The sequence below is a fragment of the Manis pentadactyla genome, chromosome 11, assembly GCF_030020395.1.
Source record: "Manis pentadactyla isolate mManPen7 chromosome 11, mManPen7.hap1, whole genome shotgun sequence".
NCBI classification, from domain to species: Eukaryota; Metazoa; Chordata; class Mammalia; order Pholidota; family Manidae; genus Manis; species Manis pentadactyla.
This window is the reverse complement of record NC_080029.1, coordinates 61,837,667-61,864,288: the sequence shown is the minus strand read 5'-3', so window position 1 is coordinate 61,864,288 and position 26,622 is coordinate 61,837,667. Positions and strand designations below refer to the sequence as shown.

At 37.7% G+C, this 26,622-nt stretch overlaps 1 protein-coding gene across 1 annotated transcript in view; it reads left to right on the top strand.

The window, feature by feature from the left end:
* TTC6 (tetratricopeptide repeat domain 6) overlaps positions 1-26,622 on the top strand; it is a 191,878-nt gene that overhangs the window by 24,179 nt on the left and 141,077 nt on the right. The window lies entirely within an intron of this gene.

The following is a 26,622-nucleotide window of genomic DNA, read 5'->3' as shown; positions in this document are numbered from 1 at the left end:
GAAATAGAGGAGGGAAGGAAGGAAGGAGGAAGAGACACCGTCTGTTTTTGGGGATGGGAGTAAGAGTGCGAGAAGGAAGAAGCTCTGTCACTCTTCCTGGCTGCAGTGCCAGACCTCTTGTTGGTACTGCTGTTACGTGATGTCTTTGAGTCCCAGCCCCAGAGTACCCTTTCGCTGTGATTTAAGGAATGTGATCATAAAGCCTGTTAGAAAAACGGAAACATGCAAGGACAAGAATCCCCAGTGGTGTCTGTCCCCTGATGTTAGTCGGCAGAGTAGGACAGATGTTTTCCTTTAAAACCCACACTTCCCCACAGTTATGAACAAGACCAATGTGACTGCTTGAACCATTTCAAAATGGATATCTCCAGTTAGGTTTTCTGTGGGTCTAACAGAGGAAGGAATCAGGCATACACATTGGAGAGAACAAAGGCCTTGGTCCCTACCCGTGTACGAAGGAACTCTATGACAGTCAAGGGGCTCAGCATGAAGAGCGGTCCAGATCAGAAACTGGCTCAGAGGTCCTGGACAGTTGCAGAAAGCTACACTTTCAGAACAAAGTACTCCCATGTGAGACAATACATTTTGATAAGTTCAAATATAACAGAATATAAGTAGGGAGGGTATTGAAGGATAAAGAACACTGGGACAGTGAATTCTGTTCTTTCTGATATTCCATTTCTCTTGTGTATTCTTTTTTGTTGTTTCAGTTACCAGAATTGTTTAATGTAGAACAGCAGCTTGGGGCATTAGAATCAGGTGCCAGGGGAACTATCCCTCTGTTACCACTTGGACAGTATCAAATGCCTCCTGTTTTATTAATTTTTAGTGTAGCGTAGATTTTGTTCTTTTTAAGTTTTACCCCCCTCCACTGCTTCAGCAATTACAAAATATGGCACTTTGCATAATTTTGAACAAAGTGGTTTCAGAAGTTTTATTAAGGTAAGGGGGGAACAATGAAGAATTTGTTGAAGTGGCTGTGGCTTGGTAAGTGACAGATAACAATAAAAATGCAAGTGGTGAAAGTAGTGTTTAAATTATGATTTAAAAAATTCTTAAGATTAGAATAAGGGTCATTTATTGTAAACATTTGGAATTCATATAAACAATGTTCTCTCCAGGATAATGAAGAAATATGCTTCTTCACTTTAGACATATTAATGTGGAGCCACACAGCAATCCCTACAGGGAAAGCCATAGGGTAAGACAGTCTTGACAGGGTATGTTGTCTCTGTTTAGAGCTTGGGCAAGGCCATTACAGACTTAGCATTCAGAGTTTCATAAACAACTACATAGGCCAAAAGCACACAGAATACCTGAAGATGAAACTTAGTTGTCAAATGTAGGTTAAACATCTAACCAGGGTTTCTCAACATTGGCACTATTGACATTTTGAGTTGGATAATTCTTCCTTACGGATGGCTGTCCTGTGGATTATAGGATGTTTAGAATTATCCCTGGCCTCTACCTGCTAGATGCCAGTAGCACAGCCCTGCCACCCCCTACTTCCAAGTCATGATGATCAAAATATCTTCCGGTGTTGCAAAGTGAGACCTTGGGAAAAAGGGCAAAATCACTCCCCACCTCCAGTTGAGAACCACTGGCCTAAATAGTATGCATCCGCCTTGGCATGGTGGATAGAAATGTTAAAAGGTCCTTGATTATTTTACTACGCTTAAATAGGAGAAGTTCAGTATTATCATTCACAAAATACATTCTAATTATGAGAGACTGGAGTTCAGAGACTACCTTTCAGATGTTAACTGAGGATGAATCCTTGCTTCTTTCACATATAGTTATTTTTGGCTATACAGCGCAAAAGAAAAATGGCCTAACATGACTGAGGTAAGAGGGAATTCATATTGCAAGGTCTCTTATGAACAAATAATGTTTATATGCACAAGATAATGTTATATCAAACATATAACACATATATTATATCAAACTTATATATTATAAAATGTTATATATACATCAAACTTATGCCTGCTTGAACTTCAGGGAAAATGAAGTAGAGGTACTTTTCACTGTTCCTCCTGCTAAGTATAACTAAGTACAAACTCTGGACATTATATAGAAGACAAGCATGAGAAGACTCCAAAGGGTGGAGAGACAACACACTGACTGGTCAGGGACTTTGGGATCCAAGGAATCACACAGAGATGAGTTTTTGGGTTTTCCTTTTGCCTTCTATTTCCCAGACCTGGAGCTAAAGAAACTGGCAACCTAGGAATGCCAGTGGGTGCAGACAGAAAAAGCCCCAACAAAGTCCTGCTCTCTTTAGCCAAAGGAACAAGAAAGAGACAAGCAAATCAAAACTTATTTAGTAACTCTAGCCAACACCACAGAAAAACCCCATCCCTACCTGCCAAGACTGAGTGGGGAGCCTAGACTTCCAGTCTCACCAGGCTGTGACAAGGTACCCATCCCCTGCCCACTGAGGTGGTGTCAGTGGAGAACCAAGGCTTTCAACATCGCCCAGGAGTGAGGAGGCTACCCTCTCCCTTGTCCCTATATATATATATATCACTGGAGGTCATGTGAGGAACAGCAATGAGACACCTCTATCCCTCCCAGTTAGTATAGTGTCAGCAGAGGCCTAGTGGGGGCCAGAATTCCTATTCCCAATCAGTAATTAAAAGGACTTCCCCTCTCCTGGTGTCAGCAGAGACAAAGTTGGGAACCCGGTCTCCTACCACTGCCTGGCAGTAATGAGGCAGCTCCGGCCTTCCCCTGACTGCCCTTACTAGAACAGTGTCAGAAGGAGCCAGCTAAAACAGAAAGTTTAAATAAGATCCAGACTCTCATAACATAAAACCCAAAATGTCCAGTTTCAATAGAAAATCACTTGTCATACTATTAAGCAGGAGTATCTGGACTTGAAAGAAAAAAGATAATCAATAGATGCCAACACTGAGTTGAAAGAGATGTTAGAATTATCTGACAAAGATTTTAAAGTGTCCCTCAAAAAATATGATTCAATGAGTAATTATGAGCACACTTGAAACAATGGAAAAATAGAAAGTCTTAGCAGAGAAATAGTTGCATTAAAGAAATAGAAGATATAAAGTGGAACTAAAGGAAATTTTCAGAACTAAAAATTATAATCACTGAAATAAAACTCAGTGGATGGCTTAATTGTTGGATGGAAAGGGCAGAGGAAAGAATCAGTGAAGCTGATGATGAAACAATGTGGTGTACTCAATCTGAACAACAGAAAGACGGTAGACTGAGGGGGAAGAATGGACAGAGCCTCAGAGACCCGGGGGCGGTCAAAAAAGATCTAACTTTCATGTCATCGAAGTACTGCAAGTTGAGTCAACTCCAAACCAAAGAAATCCAAATGAATCTGCACCAAAACACATACATCACAATTCTAAAAGTTAAAAATAAAAAATCTTGAAAGCAGCGAGAGAGAAACAATGTATTGCCTATAAAGGAAAACAACTCGAATGACAATGGATTTCTCAACAGAAACCATAGATGCCAGAAGGAATGGGTACAACATTTTTCAAGTGCTGAAAGAAAAGCAGCTTCCATCCAGAATTCTATATCTAGTGAAATTATCCTTCAGGAATGAAGGGGAAATCAAGACATTCTCAGATGAAGGAAAACTAAGAGAATTTGTCACTAGCAGTCCTACCCTGAAAGAATGGCTAAAGAAGTTCTCTAAACAGAAAGGAAATGATAGGAAAAAGGACAAATAGAATACCAAAAAAGAAAGAACACAATAAATAAAAACTATGGATAAATACAATAGATTTTCCTTCTCCTCTTGAGCCTTCTAACTTGTGTTTGATGGTTGATGCTAAAATTATAACACTGGTGTGACTCTAAGTGTAAGTAGAGGAAATTTAATTTAAGCAAATATAAATAGGGTAAATAGATATAAAAGGAGGTAATTGGAAATGGCACTCTAATTAGAAAATGACAATGTCCGTATATATATATATATATATATATATATATATATATATATACACACACACACACACACACACACACTGTAGTACCTAGAATAATGACTAAAACAGCTAGATAAAGAGAGTCACTTAGAAAACACTGTAGATTAATCAAAACAGAATTCTAAAAGCTGTTAAGTAACATACAGGAAGGCAGGTAAAAATAAACAGAGAAACAAACAACAGAACAAAAAACAAACAATTAAGTTACAGCTTCAAACTCAAACATATTAATAAATACATTAAATATAAAAGGTCTAAATACACCAATTGAAAGACAGAGATTGGCAAGTGGATAAGTACATAACTATATGTTGTCTATAAGAAACTTCCAACATAATATATATAGGCAGGTTGAAAGTAAAGGCTGGAAAAATATGTATCATGCATACATTAATAAAAAAAAGCAGGGGTGATCATATAAATTTCTGATAAAAGTAGACTTCAGAACAGAGAAAATGACTGGAGACACATCGGGACACTATAATATGACAAAAGGTCAATCCACCAGGAAGGCAAAACAATACTAAATGTATGTACAAAAATAATAGAGCTGAAAAAATACATGAAGTAAAAACTGAAAGGAGAAATACACAAATCTACAATTATGGTTGAAGACTTCAACACCCTTATTGTCAAGAACTGATAATAAAACTGTAAATCTACAATTACAGTTGAAGACTTCAACACCTTTCTTATCAACAACTACTAGTAAAACTAGACAGAAATTCCTCACAGATATAGAACTCAACAATTCTGTCAACCATCATGGTCTAAACTACATTTACCAAACACTGTGCTCAGCAACAGCAGAACAAGCATTCTTATCAACTACCCATGGGATATATACTAAGACCATACTTAGGCCATAAAAACCTCAATAAATTTAAAAGAGTTGAAATCATACAGAGTGTGTTTCTGACAATAATGGAATCAAGCTAGAAATTAATAACAGAATGATCATAGGAAAATCTCCAAACACTTGGAAACTAAACAGTATACTTCTAAATAATCCATGGATAAACAGGAAGTCTCAGGGAACTTAAAAAAAAGACATTGGAGTAAATCAAAATGAAAATACAACATGTCAAAATATGTGGTATACAGGTAAAGCAGTACATTTAACTTAGAAAAATGAAAACATATATTCAGACAAAAACCTCAGATGAAAGTTCATAGCAGCTTTTATTACTTAATAACCAAAAACTAGAAATAACCCAGATGTCCTTCAAGGGGTAAGTGAATATATTACTCAGCAATAAAACAAAAGGAGGTACTGATACTTGCAACAACTTGGACGAATCTCCAGAAATTATGCTGAGACAAAAAAAGCAATCACCTGAAGTTAGATACTGTATAATTCTATTTATACAACATTCTTTAAATGACAGAATTATAGGACTGGTTAACAGATCTGTTGCTGCCAGGAGTTAAGGACATACTTGGGGTAGGGGAGGGTATGTGGCTTTAGTCAGATAACATGATAAAGGCTTGTGGTGGTGAACATATTTTGTATCTTGACTGTATCACAATCAGTATACTAGTTGTGATATTGTATTATAGTTTTGCAAGCTATTACCATTGAGTAAACCTGGGAATAGGGTACATGGGATATCTCTTGTTATTTTTTACTATCTACAATTATCTCAAAATAAAAGTTTAAAATGTTATCAGATTCTTTAAAAAAGTGTGTGCTTATTTTTTTGTTGAAGTATCATTGATATGCAATCTTATATTAGTTTCAAAGGTACAACACAGTGGTTCAGCAGTTACCCATGTGATTAAATCCTCTAGTATGGTTACTATCTATCAACACAGAAAGATGTTGCAGAATCATTGACTATATTTCCCATGCTGTACTGCCATCCTTGTGCCCAACTTATATTGTAATTGTGAATTATTGTGCCCCTTTATCCCCCTCACCCTCCTCCAAACCAACTCCAATCCCTCCCCCTTGGTAACCAACCACTAGTCACTTCTGAGTGTCTGTGAGACTACTGCTGTTTTGTTCCTTTTGTTTGCTTTGTTTTTATATTCCACAAATAGGTGAGATGATATGGTATTTGTCTTTCCCTGACTGGCTTATTTCACTGAGCATAATACCCTCTAGCTCCATCCATGTTGTTGCAAATGGTAGGATATTTTTCTTTTTATGGCTGAATAATATTCCATTGTGTATATGTACCACATCTTCTTTATCCATTTTTCTATTAATGGACACTTAGGTTGCTTGCGTATCTTGGCTTTTGCAAATAGTGTAGCGATAAACATAGAGGTGCAAAAATCTTTTTAAATCAGGGATTTTGTTTTCTTTGCATAAAACCCTAGAAGTGGAATTACTGGGTGAAATGGTATTTCTATTTTTAGTTTTTTGAGGAACCTTAATACTGTTCTCCACAGTGGCTGCACCAACTGAAATTTCCACCAACAGTGTGGGAGGGTTCCCTTTTTTCCACATCCTTGCCAACAATTATTTCTTGTCTTTTGGATAGTGGTCATTCTAACTGGTGTGAGCTGATATCTAATTGTGGTTTTAATTTGTATTTCCCTGATGATTAGTGATGTGGAACATCTTTTCATGTGCCTGTTGGCAATTTGTGTTTATTCTTTGGAGAAATGTCTGTTAAGGTCCTCCACCCATTTTTTAATTGGGTTATTATTCATATTTTGGGGCTCAAAGCATATAAGTTCTTTATGTATTTTGGATGTTAACCCCTTATCAAATGAGTCATTTACAAATATATTCTCCCATACTGTAGGATACCTTTGTGTTCTGCTAATGGTGTCCTTTGCTGTACAGAGGTTTTTTAGTTTAATGTAGTCACACTTGTTCATTTTTTATTTTGTTTCCCTTGCTCAAGGAGACATGTCAAGGAAAAAATTGCTCATATGTACATTCAGGAGATTTTTGCCAATGTTTTCTTCTAACAGTTTTATGGTTTCATGACTTAAATTCAGGTCTTTGATCCATTTCAAGTTTACTGTTGTGGATAGAGTTAGACAATCATCCAGTTTCATTGTTTTACATGTAGCTGTCCAGTTTCCCCAACAGCAGTTGTTGAAGAGGCTGTCTTTTCTCCATTGTATATTCATGGCTCCTTTATCATATCAATTGACCATGTATGCATGCTTTGATATCTGGGCTTTCTATTCTGTCACATTGATCTATGGGTCTGTTCTTGTGCCATTACCAAACTGTTTTAATTATTGTAGCTTTGTAGTAGAGCTTGAAGTTAGGGAATGTAATCTCCCCAACTTTGTTCTTTCTCAGAATTGCTTTGGCTATTTGGGGTCTCTTGTGGTTCCATGTGAATTTTAGAACTACTTGTTCTAGTTCATTGAAAAATGCTGTTGGTGTTTTGACAGGGATTACATTGAATCTGTAGATTGCTTTGGACAGAATGGCCATTTTGATAATATTAATTCTTCCCATTCATGAGCACATGATGTATTCATTTATTGGTGTCTTTGATTTCTCTCATAAGTGTCTTATAGTTTTGCGTACAGGTTTTCATCTCTTTGGTTAGGTTTTTTCCTGGGTATTTTCTTCTTTTTGATGCAATTGTAAATGGAATTGTTTTTCCTGATTTCTCATTCTGCTAGTTCATTGTTAGTATATAGGATTGCAACAGATTTGTGTGTTAATTTTGTGTCCTGCCACTTTGCTGATTTCAGATATTAGTTCTATTCATTTTTTAGTGGAGTCTTTAGGGTTTTCTATGTATAATATGTCATCTGCAAATAGTGACAGTTTAACTTCTTCCTTACCAATTTGGATGACTTTTATCTCTTTGTGTTTTATTGCCATGGCTAGGATCTCCAGTACTAGGTTGAATAAATGTGTTGAGAGTGGACATCCTTGTCCTGTTCTTAATTTTAGAGGAAAAGCTTTCTCTAAATTATGATGTGAGCTGTGGGTTTGTTGTATATGGCATTTATTATGTTGACGTATGTACCCTTTAAACCCATTTTGTGGAGAGTTTTTATCATGACTGGATGTTGAATTTTGTCAAATGCTTTTTCAGCATGTATTGAGATGATCATGTGGTTTTTATCCTTCATTTTGTTAATGTGGTGTATGACATTGATTGATTTATGATTATTGTACCATCCTTGCCTCCCTGGAATAAATTCTACTTGGTCGTGATGGATGATCCTTTTGATGTGTTTGTGAATTTGGTTTGCTAATATTTTGTAGAGGATTTTTGCCTCTATGTTTATCAGGGATATTGGTATGTGATTTTTTTTTGTGGTGTTTGTCTTGTATTGGTATTAGAGTGATGCTGGCCTCAGAGAATGAGTTTGAAAGTATTCCCTCCTCTTCTGTTTTTTGGAGTACTTTAAGAAGGATAGGTATTAGCTCTTACTTAAATATTTGGTAGAATTCAGCTGTGAAGCCATCTGGACCTGACGTTTTGTTTCTTGGGAGTTTTCTGATTACCAGTTTGATTTCATTGCTGGTAATTGATATGTGCAGAATTTCTGCTCTTCCTGGATCAGTCTTGGAAGGTTATATTTTTCTAGGAAGTTGTCCATTTCTTCTAGTTGTTCAATTTATCAGCATATAATTTTTCACAGTATTCTATAATAATTCTTTGTATTTCTGTGGTATCCATTGTGATTATTCCTTCTTCATTTCTGATTTTGCTTATGTGCGTACTCTGTTTTTTTCTTGATAAGTCTGGCTAGGGGGCTTATCTGTTTTGTTTATTTTCTCAAAGAACCAGCTCCTGTTTTCACTGATTTTTTTCTATTTTATTCTTCTCTATTTTATTTATTTCTGCTCTAATCCTTATTATGTCCCTTCTATGAACTTTGGGTTTCATTTATTCTTCCTTTTCTAGTTCCTTTAATTGTGAGTTTAGACTGTTTGTTTGGGATTGTTCTTGTTTCTTAAGGTAGGCCTGTATTGCTGTGTAATTCCCTCTTAGAACTGCCTTTGCAGCACCCTACAGATTTTGGGCTGTTGAATTTTTGTTTTCATTTGTCGCCATGTATTGCTTGATTTCTGTTTTAATTTGTTCATTGACCCATTCATTATTTAGAAGCATGTTGTTTAGTCTTTAAGTGTTTGTAAGCTTTTTTTTCTTTGTGTGATTTATTTCCAGTTTTATACCATTTCAGTCTTTTTGAATTTATTGAGGTTCTTTTTGTGGCCTAGTATGTGATCTATTCTGGAGAACATCCCACATGCACTTGAGAAGAATGTGTAACCTGCTGCTTTTGGTGGAATTTTCTGTAGATGTCTGTTAAGTCCATCTGATCTAATGTATTGTCCAGTGCGTCTGTTTCCTTGTTTATTTTCTATCTGGCTGATCTGTTGATATGAGTGGTGTGTTAAAGTCTCCTAAAATGAATGTGCTCCAGTCTATTTCCCCCTTTAATTCTGTTAGTATTTGTTTTACTATTTAGGTGCTCCTATGTTGGGTATATAGATATTTATAATGGTTATATTTTCTTGTTGGACTGACCCCCTTATCATTATGTAATGTCCTTCTTTATCTCTTGTTACTTTCTTTGTTTTGAAGTCAATTTTTTCTGCTCTAAGTACTGCTACTCCTGCTTTTCTCTCCCTATTTTTCCATGAAATTCTTTTTCTATTCCTTTACTTCTAGTCTGTGTATATGTCTTTGGGTCTGAATGAGTCTCTTGTAGGCAGCATATAGATGGATCTTGCTTCTTTATCCATTCTGCCATTCTGTGTCTTTTGATAGGTGCATTCAAGCCATTTACAATTAAAGTAATTATCAATACATATATACTTTTTGCCATTTTGTTAAATCTTTTCTGGTTTTCTTTTTATAGCTCATCTCTTATACTCTTCTGTTGTTATTTGGTGGTTTTCTTTGTGTTGTGATTAGATTTCTTAAACAAATTTTTTTGTGTATCTATTGTAGGCTTTAGTTTTGTGCTTACCAAAGGTTCAAGGATAGCTTCCTTATTATATAACAGTCTATATTAAGTTGCTGATTACTCTATTTCAAACACAACCTGAAGATATTATTTTTTCTTCTTCCTCTTCTACACTTTATGTGTTAGATGTCATAATCTGCACTTTTTGTGTATCCCTTAACTGATTTTGTGAATATTTGATTTTGCTTCTTTTATTTTATTTTCATACTTACTTGGTAATTATTGATCTACTACCTTTACTGTAGGTTTAGTTTCATTGATGAAAGCCTTTTAGCCTTAGGGGCACTTCCATCTACACCAGTCCTGTAGGCTTATCCTGTAAGGCTGTCTTAGTGGTGGAGACTTCCTTCAACTTTTGTTTATCTGGAACTACTTTGACGTGCTTCAAATTTAAATGATAATCTGCTGGGTAGAGGATTCTTGGGTGGAAGTACTTCTTTTTCAGTCCATTATATATTTCATACCACTCCCTTCTGGTCTGTAAAGTTCCTGCTGAGAAGTCTACTAATAATAGATTGATGGGGTTTCCTTTATAAGTAGTCTTTTTTCTCTTTCTGTCTGTTTTCAGTACTCTCTCCTTATCTTTGATCTTTGCCATTTTAATTATTATATGTCTTAGTGTTGTCTTCCTGGGGTTCCTTTTGTTAGGGACTCTTGTGCTTCCATAACCTGAGTGTCTATTTCCTTCCTGAGATTGGGGAATTTTTCAACAATTATTTCCTCCAAAAGACTTTCTATCCCTTTGTCTCTTCTCCTTCTGGTTCCCCTATTGTGCAAATATTGTTTCATTTGTATTGGTCACACAGCTCTCTCATCATTCTTTTATTCCTAGAGATCTTTTTTTCTCTCTGTTCCTCAGCTTTGTTGTGTCCTGTTCTCTAATTTCCTGTCTCCTCCACTTGCAGTACTCTACTCTTAAATCCCTCCATTGTATGTTTCATTTCAGTTACAGTATTCTTCAGCTTTTAGTGGCTCTTTTTCAGGTTTTTCTATTTCTTTGTTGAAGTCCTGACTGAGATCTTGAATATTTTCCTGTAAATTAGTGAGCATGCTTATGATTTTTACTTTGAAATGTTTATCAAGAAGGTTGGTGATCTCCATTTCATTTAGCCTCTTTCTGTGGTTTTGTTTGGAACACATTCCTTTGCCTCCTCTTTTTGTCAGGGTTTCTGTGTTTCTTCTTTTGTGTTAGATGGCTCTGCTCTGCCTCCTGGCCCATAGGGTAATAGCTTAATGAAGGAGGTGTCCTATGGTGCCCAGAAGCTCAAGACTCTTTACTCTCCAGTGCCTGGTTCTACTTTGTAGGAGCCCCAGCAGTTGGTTTGCAGTGGGTGAGGTGGCCTTTCTGTCCATCTTCTGTAGTGGTCTGAGTCTGGGCTAGCTGTATGCTTCAGCTGCCACCTTTGTAATCTGAGCAGAAGCCTCTGCTGGGATCGCTGTGAGCAGGGCCACCCTTTGCCTACCCTGCAGTGATAGCAGAGCTTCAGGTTTAATGAGGTAGGTGGGCCAATGTGCAGCTCTTGGGCAGGGAGGTGTGCAGCACTGGGCTTGGACACCCCTGGGTGGAAGGACTTCTTGGGGCTGGCTCCTGCAGGCACCTACTCTGGTTGGACTGCAGTGGGGCCAAGAAAGCTGGGAGAGTCTCCCTCTGCCTGTCAGGCAGCAAAGTCTGATGCTGCTGCTGGGCTGAGTGGGTTGGCTGGCAGTGTGCACAGGGAGGCAGCTTGGGGCTGAGTTGACAGCAATGGGGTTGGAGCGTCTAGGGCTCCTGAGAGTTCCCAACCTGTTGGGCCAAGGGATGGCTGGGGAGGTATGGCTCACCTGCTTTTTTTCATGAGAAGGGAGCTCCATGCTACCCTCACCCCTCTGTCACCCCTCCCACTGCTGGCAAGGCTTTCAAACTGCCGTCTCTGCTTTGGATCTCAGGACTTGAGGAGTGTGCCTGTCCTCCACAAGTGGCTGGAGTCTCAGCCTCCCAGAGTGTTCTGCCTGTCCCTGTTCAGCCCTGCTAATCACCAGAACCCAATGTAATGTGGACTCATGCTCCCAGAGCAGATCTCCAGGGCCAGGTGTGAAACATTCCTGGGCTTCTATCCCCTCTCTGCTCTGCTCCACTTTCTCCTGCTTATAGGATGGGGTGGTGGGAGGGCTTCAGTCCAGCTTGGTTGTGGCTCTGCCACTTTATCCTTTTCTGTGTGGTCTTCTCTTCTTGCCCAGGTTGTAGGTTGTTCTGCAGTTCTCAGGTCATTTTCAGGTTTAGTTGTATTTGCTGTATTTTCTTTTATGTGTTTTTGGGGGAGTTTTCCACCTTGCCTTCCTATTCCACCATCTTTTTTTTTTTTTTTTTTTTTACAAAGCACCAGTGTATGCTTATTTTGATAAGTTATAAGAAGTGTTAAAAAACAAAATTCAACCAAATAAATTTGAATGTCAATTTAATCACAAGTAAATTGGCTTTATTGAGTAATTCATGAATCAGGCAGCATCCCCCTTACCAAGCAGAGAGTTGTTTAAAGGAGTTACACAAAATGGAAGGTTTTTAAAGACAGGAAGGTGGGGGAAAATTTATTAGCAAAAGGAAAGAAGGGGTTGTTTCAGACAAGGTCACCTTGGGAGGAAGAGCTGGGAGTTTTATCATGCAGATTGCCTCATATTTTTGGGAGGATGGAGAGGGCTCATGGGACAGGTTATCTTATCAATGTTGACTAGAAAATTCCTGACTGGCTACAGTTCTGGGGAGATTGAAACTGAACTTAGGCCAAGTAGTAAGTCCCAGTTTGGTGTCTTCATCTAGCTGAAGGGACACCATGTTGGGCTTGTGTCTTTCTTTTTTAACAGAAGAAACAATAACATATTCTCTTCTAAGCCTTCCTTAGCTCCCCAACAGTAACCAATACTTATTGTTGTTTATCTTCTAAACTTGTCTTAATATTTTAATTCAGAGGTGTACACATACACACACACACACATTTAGGGTTTTTTCCTTTACAAAAATAACATATGGTATGCATTATTCTGCAGCTTACCTTTTGACACATATCAGTGGACATATATCAATATGTACAGCTTCTAATTTATTATTTTAAATAACTGCATAGTATTACATATTATTTAAATATTTCCTTGATTCTTTGCTTTTCAGATTTCATCTTTTCCTATCCTAGGACCAATTTTTTGTTCATTGGAGGTATAGATCAGAGAACCTTCCAGGATCTGAGCAAAGAAAGGCAATCTATATTGTTTGAATGACAACAGTACAACTGGGAGATACTAGTTAGAACAAATTTTTTCATTTCAAAATGACAGACACATTTATTAGACTTTTCTCTTACATTCCCTTTGTGCAGTATTTTACTTTCTTCATAGATGTAATACTTTAAGCTAGTACAAATGATGAGATCTTTCTTGATTTACAGTTTTTCTGTGAAGTTTTAAAATTTCTTATAACATTTGGATGCTTTCAATAAATACAAAATGCTTAGTTTCATTTTTAAAATATGAAAATAAGATATTTATATTAGTTCTTGAAGGAAAATTCCTATTACTTCATCTGGTTTGATTGTTGTAATGATTTTGAACCAAGTAGAAGTTGTTCCTTCAAAATGAACTTGTTTTTTATTGGATGAAAGTGCAGCTTATTTTTCATGAGGATTTTCTTTCAAGATTGAAATACAGAGTAACTTGAAAAATGAAATGATAATTTATTGGAGAATTAAGATTTTTTTCTGATTCTTATGAAGATGCTGCCCAGAAATGATTTTTTTCTTTTGTCTGCCTGTATACTAAAATCCCATAATTTAGATTATGAAAGACAAATGCACTTGAATCTTGAAAGTGATTCATTTTCACATATAAACCGGGTTTAAATAGATGTGAGGTAAAGTGGAGAATTTTTAAATGTTGACAAAATAATTATTTTTTCGGGCTATTTCAGGTACAAGTTTTTGGGTATCTAGGAAAGAGCAATTCTGCACCATGGATTGTTATTTCAGTACATAACTCAATTTTAACTTTTTATTTCCTAATGTAGATCTTTTAAATGCTTTTAAATTTTAAGGATTGGTCCAAGGGATGAGGATCTTGGGAGAATCTTCAGTGGGAGGTGAGGTGGGCACTAGCAGATAAGCTGCATTTTAACTGCCACATTAACATTGTAGAGTTTTAATCCATCTTAAGGGTAATTTTTGTGTTATCTTCAAGTCATAATTTTCATCTGTTTTGTGTAAACAGGAAGAAAGAACTTACACAATTTAAAACAGTTTTAAAAAATGTGAAATTGATATCAGGGCTTAGAATAATATGGCTGCCTTGACAGCAAAGTGTACCAACTAGATGTCCCAGTTAGGTTATATGTTGACTTATTGTATATAGGAAGCTGTTTATTTTTTTATTACTGAAATACAATGTTTGGTTGTGATTTAAGTCAGTCATTCTGTAGCTGTAAACAGCCTGAAGCTAGGCAGTTGTGTTCTTTACAATGCTGTTTTAAAGCATAATAACTAAACATTTGGGTGTTAAGGATGGGTAGGTAAGCAGTTTTGAGTAAAATAAAAATCTTGAGAACTAGCAAACCACAATCTTGTTTAAGCATCTCTGTTCCAAATCAAAGCAGCTTAATAGACTGTGCAGCACATTATCAATTTTGCCGAATTATGTATCTTATTTTGGGGATGGGGGAGCTATTCTTTTACAAGTACCTGGTTTCCTTAGACCACTGCAAAGTGCGCTAAATCTTAGTCTCATCAAAGTGGCGGAGGATGGCTTGACAAAATTAGTCATATATATTATCTTTATGATTTTTTATGAACACAGTAGGAAAAAGGTTAAATCATTAGTCTATTGCATTGAAACTAAAAGTAATACATTCTCATTTAATAAATTTTCTTTGACATATTTTATTTTGTGCTCTTATTATATTAGCTTTATTTTAAAATCTGAGCTATTCTCAAAGTGAAGGAATGCCCCAAAGTACTTTCTCCTCTTAGCCTTGTGGTATAGATTATGAGTCCCCATTCTTTTGGGGAAGAAGAGCTACTTTGACATACTTGAAATGGTATTGTATGTGGTAGCTGGGGGTCTTGTTGCAAAACCTTGATTTTAGAGAATGGAGTCTTACCATGTCAGTGGTCTTACCATGAGTTCCCAAAATGCAGGAGGAAGAACCAATGCTTTGGATGTTATCTAAGTAAAGCTACAGGTTTGCCATGATCACGTGGTTAACTATTAATAGTCATACTGGTCATCATATTTGATCCGTCTTGATAAGTAAAATGCCCTGTACCCTTCACCCTTTCTACACGTTTTAAATTGGCAGTCTATCTTCTCTTTAAATCTCACAGATAATACAGTAAATACAATTCCTGTTCTTTGCTTGGCTTACTACAAATTTATTAGGCACACAAGAGAAGCTTATAATAAAGCTAGACTTCATAATTTTAGCCAAATTTCCCCTCAAGAACATCTCCAGTCTCAGTCTCTTCATCTCTTAATAATTTGAAATAGGGTTCTGAAGAAATGAAAGATTGAGACAGCTGAGACATTTTTCATTGTTCTGATTTCATTATGCTATTGAGACCTGCCTAGATGTACAGTCTTTGGCAATCAATTATTACTCTGGAAAGTGATTATTAAACAGTCCACTGAATTATGACTTTTTATGCATGACTCTGTTCTATTGCTCTTTAGGGTTAATTGAAAAAGCTTATTAAATATCCACTTACAATGGAATCTTTGAAAATGCTAAATGGAATGCATAATTCATATAGGCTCTCACTAGTACAATGCCAAATCAGTTTAGCCAAATATCAAGTAATAAGGAAATGGGAGTAAATGGCAATCCTAATAGACCTAGTTCTATGTAGCTAATGGGTACAGATAATCAGAAACCCCAAAATAATAGTGACTTAGACAAGCTGGACATTTATTTCTCCTGTGTAAAAAGGTTATGTACAAAGTAATGTAGGACTGGTATACTGTTCTGCAGAGTCAGAGATCCAGTATACTTTAATTTTATTGCTTCGCTACTATGACCCTCATTACCAAGGTAATCTCAAGGTCCAGTATGCCTGCTCTGGCCTTCACATATGCATTCTAGTCAGCAGGAAGGTGTTGAACAAGAAGAGCATGTGCCTGAAGCTGCCCATCACTTCTACTTATATTTCATTAGCCAGAAATTAGCCACATGACCACACCCACACCTACAAAAGAGGATGAAAAATGAAGCCACTATTCTGGGAAGCTATGTGCCAAGGTTCACATATTACTATGGAAGAGGGTAGAAGAGAGATTGAGGCAGTTTCTGTTTTAGTTTCTATGAGTGATGTGCCTTTTATGGAGACTTCTGTGGCTCAAAGAATTATTCACTTTTCCAGCAAAGATTTATTGAGCACCTATAATGTTTAGCATTATACAATGCACTAAGAATTTGGAATATTTTGAGTGTGACACATGTTTTAGTTTTAAGGAGTTGGGTAACATAAGGGAATTAACCAATAATGAAAAATGGTCGGGAAAACCTTCAGATTGCAGTCTGTTGACATAGCTAGAGCTCCTTGATTTGTAATTTTTTCCTTAAACTTATTAGTGCCTCACGTTTCTCATCCCTGAAGTAGAATTAATAATACCTTAAATTTTGTGAGAGTAAAGTGATCTTAAATAAAATGTGTTAAATATGCTGCATTTTAAAGGCTCTTAGTATACACTTATACATTGCTTCCCAGTAAAGTTGAAATACCTACATTCCTACCAGTTGTAATACCTACATCCTCACCAGCATTGTGCATTTTTATACTTTTGAATCTTTGCTAATTTGAAAGGCCAGTGGCTTTCCAATACTTTCCAGTTGTACAAACCTATTTTCAAATGAAATATTCAACAAACATTCAATATCTAAGACATTTAATAGCATGGCAGCAGTGCCTCAATTGGAAATGAGGGACCTGAAACCTACCTGGTGGATCCATGCTCCCATCTTTGGGATAGATTTTTGGTGCTTGAGATGTTCATGCCTCTTTCATACACTGGGAAGCAGCAATGAACAAATAAAATCCCTGCTTTATTGGGGCTTACATTCTAGAGAGGAGGCAGAGAGTAAATAAATCAGTAATGTCTAAGGTGGCAGTAAGAGACTAAGAAGAATAATGCAGGAAAGAGAGAGAGAGAGTAATGGGATGGAGAGATTTAAATCAGATGGCCAGAAAAGAACTGTAATATTTGAGCAGAGATCTAAGGGAAATAAGGGAGCAAGCCATGTGACTTATGCAGGGGGATAAGCATTCCACACAGAAGAAAGCAACGTTGCAAACCTCTGAGGCAGGACTGTTCCTGTGGAGTCTGAGGAACAGCAACGTATAGGGGGCTGTGAATTGGGAGTATGGTAGGAAGGAAAGTCAGAGAGGTAACCAGGAGCCAGGTCAGCCAGGGCAGTGGTTCTCAATGCTGTCAGACCCAGCACTCCCCTCTTATAGCATATACTTTGCATATATTAGGCCCCTTTTACCATGGTAAGATAAAATTAATAGATAATTATCATCTACTGACCCACTTAATGTTAATAATTAATATCCCATTAGTAACATAAAGGAAATATGAGCATAATTTATAATTGAGCTATAATTATAAATGGATGTACTGGAAGACATAATGAGGTCATCAGCTGCTTTTGTCTACTGCTACCAAATGTGCTTTGGGCAGGAATGTCAGCTGCCATAATGTATAAGAAAGACTGAGAGTGAAAATATGGTATAGATGATACATGTTATACATGTATGAACAAATAATAGTAAGTTACATTTTTGAGTAAGTGATAAGAGAAAATGATAAATAACCTTGAGTAAAGTAGGGATGTATGCTAAGACCAATTAAAGACTTTTTGAAATGGAGAAAATGAGCTAGGCCTTGTTATAAATGCAGTGTCAAAACAAATCCTTGTTGTGACGTGGGATGAAGTAAAAAAATTGTCAACCCTCCCCACCACAAATGTTCCATCCTGAAGTGTCAACATATATCAGGACACATTTCAGTCTCTGGAACTTAAAAAGATCTCAGAAACTGTATCTTTCGATAGGTGATGAGACTATAAGATGGAATGGAAAAAAAGAAAGTAACACGAGACAACATGGAGAAATAGACCTCTGAACAATTTGAAAGTAAAATGAAAACAGCAGGTCTTTCAAAATTAAATAGATGACATCAATATGTAATTTTCATGACAAATTTATTCATGTTGAATACTTTTCCTTTATTAATAATATCCATATTCCTGTGTTCCTGTGTGTCTGCTAAATAAATTGTTTAGTTCCAAGTTTACAACGTGAACTTCATGTATTGTCTGTACATATTTGTATTCAATTGCTACTAATACAGAATGAAGCGAGTGTTGTTTTGGTGAATAAACTACTACTAGCAGTTTTGTTGACCTGATATTCTAAAATGGTAAGGAACTCTTGTTGAAGTTCCCAAGAAAATAAGGTACAGTCTTCCCTCTGTTTACACAGCAGTTACATTCCTGGAAAATATAGTGTGGGTTAAATGAGAGAGAATATTTTGTGTTTAAATACATAAAATTGAGTCAGATTCTGGTCTCAGGTATTTATGAAATGTTTTTCACCCATATGAAAGCCTTCCAGGGCATTTGCCCTTATGCAAGATGCAGGGCAGTTCTTTGTTCTGAGGGACTGATCTGTAAACTGCAGGATGTCTAATACATCCCTGGTCCGTCCTTGCCCACCAAATGCCACTAGAAGTATCACACTCCCATGGCAACAACCAAAAATGCTGCGTTCTCCCCCAGACACCTCAGGCAAATTCTAAATGTTACTTCAAGAGCATTGTTTTCCCTGTTGAGAATTGCTGATGTGTAGGAGCTTGTAGGTCATGGTGAGAACTTTGTATTTCGCTCTGAGTGACATGGGAAGACATTTAAGGGTTTGAGTAGAGGCATGACATGATCTGACCTTGTTTTAAAATGACCATCTAATTACTGTGTGGACAATAGGTTATAAGGGGAGAAATAAGGAAGAAAGGATGACCATTAGGCACTTACTGTAATAATCCACGTGTGAGATGATGGAGGCGTCATCCCATTATGACAATTGTGCTGACAGGAGGTGAGGCTGATGCCGCATATGTTTTGAAGGTTGCTTATGGGTTGAATGTGTGTGGGCAGAGAGAGAGAGAGAAAGAGAGGGGGGTGGTCAAGGATGGCTCCATGGTTTTGGGTGGGTGAAGCTAAGGTAGAATATAATTTTCCATTTCTGAAGTGGTGAAGACCAAGGGTGAGCCGGGTTGACAGGTTGATTTTGGACATGTTAAATTTGAGGTGTCTAATATACTTCAAAGTAGCGATGTTGAATAAGCAGTTAGTTATAATTCTAGGGCCTCAGGTGGGGAAGTTAGGGCTAGAAAGATTGGGAATCATCAGTGATCAGATGGCATTTAAATCAATACACCTGGAAGAGATGACCACCTGAAAGAGTGTAGCTGGAAAGGAGAAGAAATCTAAGGACTAAAAGCCTGGGGGCACACCATTGTTTAGAGGCAGGAGAAGTGGTAGAAGGGAAAAAACTGGGAAGGAGAGCAAGGTGTAGGAAGAAAATGAGGAGGTATGTAGTGACTTGGAAACTAAATGAAGAAAATACTTCCAGGAGGATGTGGTCACTCAAATCCTAAGGCAAGTAAGGTGAAGACTTGAATAGTTTAACCATAATGTTATAAAATTTAACTAGAACACACACACATACTTGCTTTATAGATTTTGTTGCTCTTGTGAATCAGATGTTTTTCTATTTACATTTTCAAATTTTTAACTCTATATTGGTTTTAATGTGTTGATCATGTATGCCATAATTTCTCTGAACTCTCTTATTTGTTCCAATAGTTTTCCTGTATAATTTCTTGCTTAATGAAATTGGTGTTGAATGGAAGTGGTGATAGTGAGCACCTCTATTTTATTCCTCATTTTAAAACAATGGGTTAGTTCTTAAACATCATAGGTAATTATGATCTTTGCTATAGCTTTTTGATAGGTATTCTTTATTAGGTTTATCCTTTCTTAGCTTGCTGAGAATTTTTATCATGAATGAGTGCTGAATTTTGTTGAATACATTTTCTGCTTCTTTAATCTGTTCTAGTGATGTTAGTTTGTGTGAACTATCCCTGAATTCTGGAAAAATTTTCATGTTATGCTACAGTATGATTTTTTTTATTAAGGTATTATTGATATACACTCTTATGAAGGTTTCACATGAAAAACAATGTGGTTACTACATTCACCCATATTATTGAGTCCCCCCAATACCCCATTGCAGTCACTATCAGTGTAGAAAGATGCCACAGTCACTATTTGCCTTTGTGCTGCACTGTCTTCCCCGTGACACCCCCTACACCATGTGTGCCAATCATAATACACCTCAATCCCCTTCTCCCTTCCTTCCCACCCTCCCTCCCCCACCCCTCCCCTTTGGTAACTGCTAGTCCCTTCTTGGAGTCTGTGAGTCTGCTGCTGTTTTGTTCCTTCAGTTTTGCTTTGTTGTTGTACTCCACAAATGAGGGAAGTCATTTGGTACTTGTCTTTTTCTCTGCCTGGCTTATTTCACTGAGCATAATGTCCTCCAGCTTCATCCATGTTGTTGCAAATGATAGGATTTGTTTCTTTCTTATGGCCGAATAGTATTTCATTGTGTGTATGTACCACATTTTCTTTATCCATTCATCTACTGATGGACACTTAGGTTGCTTCCATATCTTGGCTATTGTAAATAGTGCTGCGATAAACATAGGGGTGCATCTGTCTTTTTGAATCTGAGAAATTGTATTCTTTGGGTAAATTCCTAGGAGTGGAATTCCTAGGTCAAATGATATTTCTATTTTTAGTTTTCTGAGGAACCTTCATATTGCTTTCCACAATGGTTGAACTAGCTTACATTCCCACCAGCAGTGTAGGAGGGTTCCCCTTTCTCCACATCCTCGCTAGCATTTGTTGTTCTTAGTCTTTTCGATGCTGGCCGTCCTTACTGGTGTGAGGTGATATCTCATTGTGGTTTTAATTTGTATTTCCCTGATGATTAGCGATGTGGAGCATCTTTTCATGTGCCTGTTGGCCATCTGAATTTCTTCTTTTGAGAATTGTCTGTTCATATCCTCCACCCATTTTTTAATTGGGTTATTTGCTTTTATTTGTTGAGGTGTGTGAATTTTTAATATATTTTTGATGTTAACCCCTTGTCGGATATGTCGTTTATAAATATGTTCATTCTCCCATACTGTAGGATGCCTTTTTGTTCTGCTGGTGCCCTTTGCTGTACAGAAGCTTTTTAGCTTGATGTAGTCCCATGCTATGGTATGATTTTATACACTGAGGATTTCTATTAGGGTTTTTGTATTTATGTTTATGTATGAGATTGGTATATACTTTTTTCTTGTAATATCCTTGTCCATTTTTGGTATCAAGTTGTACTAGCCACATAAGTTGGATGCTTTCTATTTTTTTCTGTTCTCTACAAGCAGTTTGTATAAGAGAGATTATTTGTTCCTTGAAAGTTTTGTAATTTTCACCTATAATGTTGTCTGGGCTGGTGTCTTGGTAAAGATATTTTACTATCTTAGTTTCTTTAATATTTACTAATATATTCAGGCTTTCAATTCCCTCCCTATCCCATAACAATTTTGTGACATAATATTCCTAGACAATAATTCTTTTTGTCCAAATTTGCCTGCATTTATTGGCATGAAGTTATTAATAGATTATTTCTTCTTATTTTGTAGTTCAGTCTTTTGACTTTACAGGTGTGGAGCCTGTCTGAGTATGTAGTGGATATGAATCTCAATCTCCAAACACAGATGTGCAAGAAATATGTTTATTTCTTTAAAATTCAGTTTAGTCTTTATTTGGAGTTCCCATTCTATCAGGACCACAGAAATTTGGTCTTAGGAAATTGGGGATTCCCCTTCACATCCCTGGGATATTTACAGAGTTCCTTAAGGTCACATGCCCTTCTGACCTCTGCTGAGACATCCATATTTCCATCTGGTGGTCCACTTCAGTCTTGTTGGTAAAGGGAGTCTTAGGCATGCAGTCTTTTGACCCCCCTCTTGGCTTTTAAGAAGTACCTTGGGCCTGAAGCACTTCTTTACCAAGAGATGAAGAGTCCTAACAGCTTACTCTGGGCTTGTAGCCATGTGTGGAAATATCTTTTCCTGTTTCAGACTCAATATATGATTCTTTGTTCTGAGCATGTGTGTCATATGGCACCTGGCCAGCCCTACTACTATATCCGTTCCCTGCAGGGAAGGGATGTGGCCCTTCATTCTGCAGCTGTAGACAGGTGTGTGAAGGCCAACAGTCCTGTGTTCGCTGTTGGCTGCTGGCTGTGGCGGACTGACAGCCACTACTGAAGCTGATCTTGCTCTCTTCTTTATGTAATGTTGTTCTAGCTAGTGCTTAACTGTGTTGCTTTCCTTGGCAACTCCCATACCAAGAGCAGGGGGCAGAAGTGTTTTGACTTCTACTCCAGGCCACAGGCAACCGTTCCCTCTTGCCTGACAGGTTTCCCTTCTGTTGGTAGGCCACAAAGGTCCCTGTTGAGGTGCCCCTTGTTCCCATCCCTTAGGATCCTTCAATTTCTCCAACTCCCTATCTGTTTGTCACTCTTGGGCATACAGAAATCGTCTTGCTATTCTCAAGCCATGCTGGGGCCTGGCAAATGGGATAATATGATACTCCATCTGCCTCCACTCTCCAGCATGGCCATTTCTTCTTAGATTTGCCATGGAAAGTGGTCCCAGATCTTTTCTGCTCTTTATTGCCACAAACACATCTCCTTCTTGTTTCCTTTGGGTTTAGCCCTGGGGATGTGGGTGTGAGCCCCCATCCCAGGGACCCCCATAGCAGCTATGTTTTCACCACCTCCTCCCCAACTTCCTCTGGCTCAGGAATTCAATTCTTTTCTAACTACAGAGGGAGAAAAATATTACTTAAACAAACTCATCTTGTTTTCTTCCAAATTAATTGTCATTGTCTTATGTTCTTCTGTTCCACCAGATTCCTAGTTTTTTGAAACTTGAAAGCCAGAAGAGAACCCAGAAACCAGAGTTTTATCATTTTGTGTTCTGTGATAGCACCTCTCACCCGAGACCGTGGGCCCAGAGTGGCCAAGGCCAATCCCAGTAAGGGGAGAACATCCGGTTTGTGGGTTGGAGGGAAACATCAGTGGATATTTCAAAACCATCTCTTCTGATTGTTTATTTGACATGTGGGGAGACAAGAGTCTCAGAGAAGGAACTGACTTTCCGAGGCCACATGCAGTTAGTGGTGGAGCAGAGACACCAAACTCCAGATACACTAACTATTACTCTTGTGTTCTTTGATGTTACATATAATCGAAGAGTTATTTGAAACCTATATGGAGTTCAGGTTCTACATCCCAAGATACATTTCACCTAGATTTTTAAATACATCATAACTGCCTTCATTAAGTCTTGTTAGCAAATGAATCATTTTAGATGCTGAATTTCTTAATAATTATGGGTTTAATCCTTTAAAGGACAAATATGCACTTTTCAATGTCTACTCTTTCAGTAGGAACAGGAACATTTTCTAAAATCTGTTACACTTTTGCCCCTTTGTAAAAACCTCTGCGGCTTGTCTCTCCTTGCATTCCCATTGCTGAGACTCCTTGTGCCCTAGGGGAGGTGCGAAGTCAATCCTTTCTTGAGGACAAAGGACACCCTTTTGGATGTCTATTCCTTAGACTATGCTACAATATAGTGGTGCACAAGGTCTTATTGGGTGAGTGAAGTGTTTGTCCCACACCCTATATTCAGCCCTGCTTTGAGTTCTTTTGTTTGCCTTTTATAATTTTTGTTTCCTCCTTCCCATTAGGCTGATAGCCATCTCTGTTTTGCAGTCAGTATTTCAGTATGCTGTACATAGTCCCTCTCCCACAGCTCTCTTCCTAATATCTTATTTCTATTCTGCCCTAGGCTTTGAAACTAGATAAATAAGCCTGGTAATATTGTTTGTGAAGTGAGAGTAAATAGCCTCTGAGGAAGGGCCTCCAAAGCTTTCCTATGGGAAAGTGCACGAGCCTCCTCTGCAGGGGCCTTTGCTGACATCTCTTTTGCCTGCTCTGAGGCCTTTTTTGCTTACATCCTGCTTCCTGTCCTTGCTAGATCCGTGAGGCTGCAGGATGTCTGCACAGTGAACAGGTGAGAAATCACTGCTTTTTTTTTCTTTTCTGTTGATTCAGAGATACTGTAAAACTGCTTTGCATTTGAATGTCATATTCTTAGCAGAGCACTATTAACTAGATATGTTGCAAATCAGAATAAAAAATAACCACAGAACCACAGAATACCTTTGGGCAATTTGAATATTTAGCATGCAAACTGTACTGCTGACCTTGGGGGCTTTTTGAACCACAGCTGTCAGTTTAAACAAAACTCAAACCTAATTAAACTTTTGTTGGATGGGGTGCTATTTAAGAACTGGTTGGACAGCTTTGAAAACCTGATGACGCAGTTCTTCACCAGAAAACAAATAGAAGTACTAATACTTAGTACATATGTTCTTTAAGGTAACCATAAGGCCTTAGTTTTATCACTTTTTGGTAAATGGAGAATATTTCCTGTACACCAACTAGTTGTGATGTTTACAAATTTTCTTCACATAGTAGTTACACTGTAAAATTGTGGTGAAGCTATTTTATTCAGGCTCCACTCCTCCCCTCCCTTTCCTGCTCTTTTCTTTCTTTCATTTTTCCCTTCTTTCCCTCTCTAAATACAATTTATAAGTTGTTCTAAGTTCCCTGTCACTATGTATTTGAATGTTTAAGTAAATATAATCAGTCTTTTCAGTAGTCACATGGCCCTTAGAAGAAATTGAATTTTTAAATTTTTTTCATCTATCATTAATTAATTTTGGGGTCATTTAAGAAAACCATTATACTTTCATAAGTATTCATCATGTATCTTCATGGTGCCAAATATTTAGGACATATAATCATATATATATTTAAATATATAGAAATCAAAGCAACATTTCTGAATGTGAGTTGTTTAGTATGTGTAACTCCAGGGGGAAAATATGTTCCCAATCTGGGGCAAATAACCTTTGAAGCTGAAATCAGTCTGAGGGAGAAATAAAGTGGGAGAAACCCATTTATTGCTTACAAGCAGTCCTCTACTTCTGCTGGTCTGTGTCTCTCACAACCTGGCTGCAAGAGGACCCCACCAAACCTCTCTGGTCCAGGTGTGTCCTCCCTCCCCACCCACCTTGTAATCACCTATTGATTTGGAGATGGACTACTTCTCTCCACCGCTTGGAAACTTACTGGTATGGAGATGCACTAAGGCTAGGTGAGAGACTCTGGAAATACTGCAGTTTTACCCACAGTATGTCTCAAGTATAGAGTGTGAGGTTGGAGTCTAGCTAGGGTGGATGTGGAGACTGGAGGAAGGTGAGGTAGAGGGGCCACCAGTGGTCAGCTTGTGGCTGTGGGAGAGTTTAGGTTTGATTCTGATGGTGCTGGGATGCCACCGAAGAGTTTTAAGTAGGGGAGTGACATGACATGCAATGAATGTTTTAAAAAGATCATCTGGCAGCAGTGCCAACATGGATTGGTGAGAAGCAAAAGTTAAGAAACTGAAACCATAATCCAGGAAGAAATGAAGAATATCTGAACTAAGATCAGGGCATTTTGGCCATTGAGCAGGGCACAAATAAAACAGACAGCTATTCAGGTGGTGGATTCAGAATTTGTTGGTGGTAATTACAATAGGCTTTTAGGTGAAGCATATGAAATGCTGTTTATTTTATTTTATTTTATTTTTTTATTTTGGTATCACTAATCTGCAATTACATGAGGAACATTATGTTTACTAGGCTCCCCCCTTCACCAAGTCCCCCCCACAAACCCCATTACAGTCACTGTCCATCAGCGTAGTAAGATGCTATAGAGTCACTACTTGTCTTCTTTGTGTTGCACAGCCCTCCCTGTGCTCCCCCCCACATTATACATGCTAATCATAAGGCTCCCTTTCTCCACCCCCCACCGTATCCCTCCCTTTCCATCCATCTTCCCCAGTCCCTTTCCCTTTGGTAACTGTTAGTCCATTCTTGGGTTCTGTGATTCTGCTGCTGTTTTGTTCCTTCAGTTTTTTCTTTGTTCTTATACTACACATATGAGTGAAATCATTTGGTACTTGTCTTTCTCCGCCTGGTGTATTTCACTGAGCATAATACCCTCTAGCTCCAGCCATGTTGTTGCAAATGGTAGGATTTGTTTTCTTCTTATGGCTGAGTAATATTCCATTGTGTATATGTACCACATCTTCTTTATCCATTCATCTACTGATGGACACTTAGGTTGCTTCCATTTCTTGGCTATTGTAAACAGTGCTGCGATAAACAAAGGGGTGAATCTGTCTTTTTCAAACTGGGCTGCTGCATTCTTAGGGTAAATTCCTAGAAGTGGAATTCCTGGGTCAAATGGTATTTCTATTTTGAGCTTTTTGAGGACCCTCCATACAGCTTTCCACAATGGTTGAACTAATGAAATGCTGTTTTTATAGGTGAAAATAATCATCAACAATTTCATATCGCTCATTCAACTTAATCCATCATAGCAGAATGAGGAGTGATAGTGAGGATAGTGAGGACCTGACAAAAGAAATTTGTAGTAAAATTGGCTGTGGTGAAAGGAAAAGAAATTGGACTGTAGCTGCAAGAGGTTATATAAGGATTTTCTTT